We start from the raw sequence: 5,917 nt of genomic DNA, 5'->3' as shown, positions 1-5,917 counted from the left end.
CTCAATCCGGTCCGGCAAGTTCCAAAGCATTACAAAAGATTGTGAGAGAGATAAAACTCACAGGGTGTCCTGTTACTTTGCATTCCAAACAGTAAATAAAAGGCTGATTCAGTGGGAGGAGAGGTAAACGTCATCCAGCAGCGCTGTGCTTTCCAACTGAACAGGCAGCCCCCCGAGCAAAGGCTGGGTAGCGCTGGGGATGGGCGCAGTCATCTTGGGCTTATCCGGCCTCTCCATCGGCAGTGCAAGGGAATAATTACTGACTGTGGAGAATGGGAGCTGGAAAAGTGTAGTGAGTTGCCCTCAATTGGCCACACGCTGCTTTGGGGTAGAACAGGGAGGTGGCACTCCCCTTCCCAAAGCTGTTCAAGGATTACTGTGTCATTTGGATGGGAACTTCTTTGATCTCAAATGTTTCTCTCACCAGCTCGGGAATGAGAGCCCTGCTCCCAAGACATGATTTTAGCGGAGATCAGAACTTTGCCCTCCTGAGATCATGAAAGCTGGCCAGAATCAAGGGGTCTAATGCCCTGTTCCATCCCAGGGATGACATGGGCATGAGAGCAACCTCCAACACAGCCCAGACAGCTCCTAGACTCTCTTCCAAAATCTAGGGGTGTCATTTGCCGTGCGTCTGCTTCTGGTGCCAGCCACCTGTCAGTCATGGGGCTCCCAAAGGAATACAAAGCACTAGGAAACACTAGAATGTAAGCTTGCTGCCGGGACTATAAAGACAGCCAGGCGGCCTTCTTGAGCCCTTCCATGGTTCGTGAAAGCAGAGAACCTCTTTTGTGAGCTCTGAATCAGCAGCAGCAGGGTTTGTCAGCCAAACTGTAAATGCAAGAGTGGACAGGCCTGAACGCCTGGTTTCTGGCACAGTGTGTTTTGAAACCACTGGGCACGCCCAAAGCTCCAAGTCAGGTAAAGTCTGCCTTCTAACGAGCTGCGAATGTGTAAACTGAGGCCTTAGCTTAAAGCACAGAGATGCAGACAATGCGCTGGAATTGCCCATTTCGTTTTGTTTTATTACAAACAGGTAGAGCTGCCTCAGCTCACCTGCCTTGCCTCCTTATTTTCCACAAGTTCTGACTTTGTGTCCGTGTTTACAACTAAAGACAAAGCATGCAGCTTGGACTTTTCACTAACTCCTCTTGTTTCCTCACTTTGTTGGTGGACAGGACCAGGGATGTTGGGTTTTGCTGTTTCATGGTTCAGCTTCTGCTGTCTTTCAGACGGAACTGCCTGATGTTCCAGCTGTCACAGGGTGCTGGACACTGCACACGCTGTTGATGTGTCCACCTAAGGCAGGAAAATAGGCTCTGAGCTCTCCCCCATATCTCAGTCTGGCAGAGGTGAGAATCAATCCGTGCTCTCCTGGATGGTGCTAGATGCTCCCTGCTGGCTGGATCATGCTTGCAGGCCTGCTTTAGTCCATCTTCCACCCCGAAAGCAGCACATATGGGTACAATATTTGTCTGGCAACTCCCCTCCTCTCACAACAATCTATTCTAGCATTAAGGTGTCTTTTGAGTTTCTGTAATATCCAAACTACATCTCTCTCACTGCATGAAAAATTGGTGAACTGAGCAATTCTCTACAATTCAAGTGTTTGTTGCTGACTCCCAAGAGCTGAAGGCCAGCCCTCGGATTCCTTCCACCAGATGGCAGAGAGATGTTGGGAAACCTGTCTCACCTTGCAACCCATCTCAGCTCCTGAGAGAAGAGATCACTTCCCTTGGAGAACATATGAACTGGGACCACTGTTCCCACCCACTGGTTGTTTTCTGTGATGCTTGACTTAAAGCATAAAAAAAGCAGGAAAAAGGTAAACAGGGATTAATTCCAGTCCTAATGCAAACTGTGCAATTCTTGACAAAATATTAAAATTCAGGTGCATACACACCGTCAGTGGACGTTTCCTTCCCACTAGAAGGACTTCCTTTTCTGTTAAGTGAGCAGAAAACTGCCCTTTAACACACATACATACACACACACACACACACACACCATTTCTTTGACTCACCTCCACAACACAAGTTTAAAAGTAAGAATACAATAAATCCTGTCAACCAGCCTAATTCAGTTTTGTAATTATAATTACAAAGGACTCACCGCTCTGACTGGGACTCTCCTGGTCACAAGTGCCTGAAAACAAACTAAACTTTTCTGTTGCCCTTCAAAGCAATAGGGTGCTAATTTTCTGCCAAGGAAGTACTTAGGGCTTTTTGGGAAATACTCAGCTTTGCACATTAACACCTTCCCTCCTCCCAGCTGTTCTAGCAGAGGTTGAACAACAGCCCAGCTAAGTTCAGGATTTTTGGTAAAGTACGGAGGCTGTATATGACATTGCAATGATGAAAGTGACAGGAGAGGTAAGGAACAGCCTTTGCACCAGCACCGGCACCTTCACAGCCATTTCAGGGGCCATCATAAGTTGGAAGTCATTCTCAGTACAGGATCAGTGACAAAAGCAAAAGCTCAGCTTACCAAATGATTAAACTGGGTAAGTTGGGTTGTCATTAAGGTACTCAGGACATTCCCAGCCATGAAACAGAACCTCCTTACACATACAAAGGGAGTGCAAAGGGATGTCAGCCATTCATAAAGCTGCAATGACTCAAGGGCTTGTGACTGTTTCATACCCATAATTTCACTGTATAACTGAGTATAGAAAAATAATTCTCACCACAGGCTAATTTACAAGCACTTTGCTTAAGGAGTTTAAAAGCTCTCAGTGCAAATTCTTTTTTTTTTTTTTTTTTTTTTTTTTTGAGTAATCAAGTATATTTTCTATATATAGAAGCATATTTTTGTATGCATGTCTTGTAAATACCAAGCAGCCATTGCTTCCCAAGCACAAACTGAAAAATTTTCCATTGTTGCCATAAATTGCTTCAGAATGACAAACAGAAACGTTAAAGCCACTTAACAAGTTCCAAACAATGCCAGCACTTTACAGGTCCCTGTTAACTCTTCAAGCAGTGCCAGCAAGCAGGAAGAACACTGTGACCTCCAGCAGGTTTGCTTTTCTATTTTCCAGGCCCTGCTGGCCTTGCTGTGGGTCAGCACAGCCACTTATTGATGCTCCTCTGGGATTTGGTTGGCAAAACCACCTGGTCCTGGAGCTCTGAAGGACCAGCACGTTTCTGCTTCAAGGATCTTGGGCCTGGCAGGTGACTTATTTTGCTCCAGGTGCAAATTGGAGGACAGTGAAAAAAAAGTAATGTTAGGAGATACGGGTGCAAGGCTCACCAAATAGGTTTGGTAACATTTCCAGACATAAAGAAATTGATTGGTTCTTAAAATACTGACCTCTGATTGAGTTTCAGTTTTCAGGCCCCAGTGCAGGATGCCATGTATGAGATTAATCCAGGCCCGAATGAACTAATCCACACTGAACGAGTCACTTGACATAACCTGCATCATCCCTAAATTAAATCATCAATAGCCCAAATATGCACTACTCATGCAGAATTCCTTTAATAGTCCACAAGACTAAATGGTTCTATGCAGAGGGTGATTCACCCTACAGGAACAGGAGGGAGGTCAAATAAATTGTCCTCTGGAGGGATCAGCAGCTGCAAATGCAGTCTAGGGGTGAGAAATCCAGATTTATCTATCGAGAAATTCAAAGCACAAGAAAGATGATTCCAGCCTACCACCTCTGGGTCTACACACATCTGATCTATCCACATAACTAGGCTCCAATAAATCTCAGATTGAGATGAGTCAGTTGTATTTATGCCCCTTTGGGGCATGAATACAGGGTTAAACCATTTTTCTATCAAAGTCAGTTTCCAGCATGGACCCAATAGCACATATTGTCCCTTCCCCACAGCTCTGGAACAAACTGATGTGTTTAGTATTTAGGCTATGGAGCAAAGTCTAAACTCCAGACTGCTATCCTATAGGAAGAACAGCACCCAGCCAGAAGGGTCCTGAGCTCAGGCACCACATACCCAACTTGTGGAAGGCACAAGAACCGGGTCTGTTGTGAGGTGGCTCAGGTTTGCCATGTGACAAAGAACTAACAAGGTTTTTGCATTTACTAAAAACAATGCCAGTGTTTTCAAAGGCATTAGGAAAATGAAGATCAACTGTTAAAACATGACCAATTAATGATTCTTTTGAAAGGAACACCTGAGGTAACCTCAAGGTGAGTTCACGGGGTTATGACGGCATCCTACTGAGGTATATAAATAGAGACTTCATCCAGTGATTTAAATAAAACAAAGCAGTTGTTACAATAAAGCTTAGAAAGGTTTTAAATGGCCTGTGGCTATTTGTGTAGCATGCTCAGTTTTTTAAGCAGGTTTTAGACAATATTCTTTTGGTGGAAATAAACTCCTAATCCACAGCTTTTAAGAGATAAACAAGGTTCTTTGGTAACTAGTGAGCATCTCACTGTGACAAAAACGCACTGTACTTAATTTTTTAACTAGAAAAGGTAATGGTAGAGATTCATCAGGCTGAATGCCCCTTTAGTATCAAGCAGGACAGGTGGAAAATGGGTAATGTCAGTACAAGTACTTTCTCTAGGCTGCCTTCCCTTGCATGCTGCCCTTGCAGCTCTTACTGCAGGACTCATCCAGAACAGCTTTCGGGTTGCAGAGCAGGAAGATGTGGGAGCATACACCACCTGGAACACAGTCTAGTTTATAGATACCCCCCCCCAGTCTCAGCACACCCCAGAAAACCATTGGAGACCTCCTCTGCCCTTCTGCCTCCTGTGTAGAAGTCAAGTTACTTATTAAAACAAGGTCTCTTGACTCGAAGTAGCTTAGGAGTTATTTTTCAACCAGAGTGGAGCAGTTCATCTCACAGGTGGCAGCTGAATCATAACAGGCTGTACTTTGTTCTTGAAAGCTAGGAGTAAACATGTCCTACTCAAGCCACCACATGGCCATTCAAAATCAGAAGCCCATCCAGTGCATGATGCTCTTTTCTGCAAAAAACAGACTTCAAAATAAAAGAGTAGGAACCTAAGAGAAGCAGCCAGGACGCAGAAGTTGCTCAAAAACAGGATGGTGATCAACAGCAAGACACTTAAAATCAGCAGCAACCACCTGAGACTCACTAAACTTCTGGGGTTAGATGCAGGTTTCTTGTTTTCTTAAGCTTAATACTGCCAAAGCCTCCTGTTGTCCAGCAAGAAATTCATAAGGATAGAAATGAAAGGGTCTTCACAATGTAACCAGCTTTCAGCACTTGACTGTAGGTTAATTATTAATTTATTAATTATGAACAGAACACAGCAGGATTATCTTGATTATGTTTTGAATTTAGAGGCTCTTTCACATAAGCAATAGCAGGAAATTGCTTGTTGCCTCCTTAATTTCTTCTTTTAACTTCACAACTAAAAGGATTTCGGAATGTCCTCACCTCCCTCACAAACCACCACCTTTCTGCTGGCTCCTGGTTAATAAATGTGCAAAACATGTGTAAAACATGACAAAGCAGGACAGAAAACCTTTATCATTCCAAATTGTTCCTGAAGCATATAAACCATAATTCAAACACTTACTTTCAAACGCTGATGTGTCCCACCAACTCAGTATTTATATCCAGCCACTTCTTTTCTTACTGAAATATCTGTTTTCCTTCAAAGCTGCCCTGAAGTGGGTTAGATACAGTACAGAAAGATCCACAATCCCTGCCTGAAGCCTAGCAAAAGAGTAACACACACAGAGCTCCAATCACAGCAGTCCTGAACTGTACAATTTGGTTCTTTAAATGTATTATATTCTATAATATGTACCTTGGAGCAAACCACATCTTTAAAAAAAAAAAGCCTACGAAAAAAGACCAGGTTAAAAAGAACCATCTTACCAAGATGATGGACAGGCTATTAGCCCTTGGCAAGCTGGACAATGACTGTACACAAAACATGCTGAAGAGAACTGAAAGATGGCAGAGA

Source organism: Parus major, chromosome 24 (genome assembly GCF_001522545.3).
Source record: "Parus major isolate Abel chromosome 24, Parus_major1.1, whole genome shotgun sequence".
Lineage (NCBI taxonomy): Eukaryota > Metazoa > Chordata > Aves > Passeriformes > Paridae > Parus > Parus major.
This window is presented reverse-complemented; position numbering follows the sequence as displayed.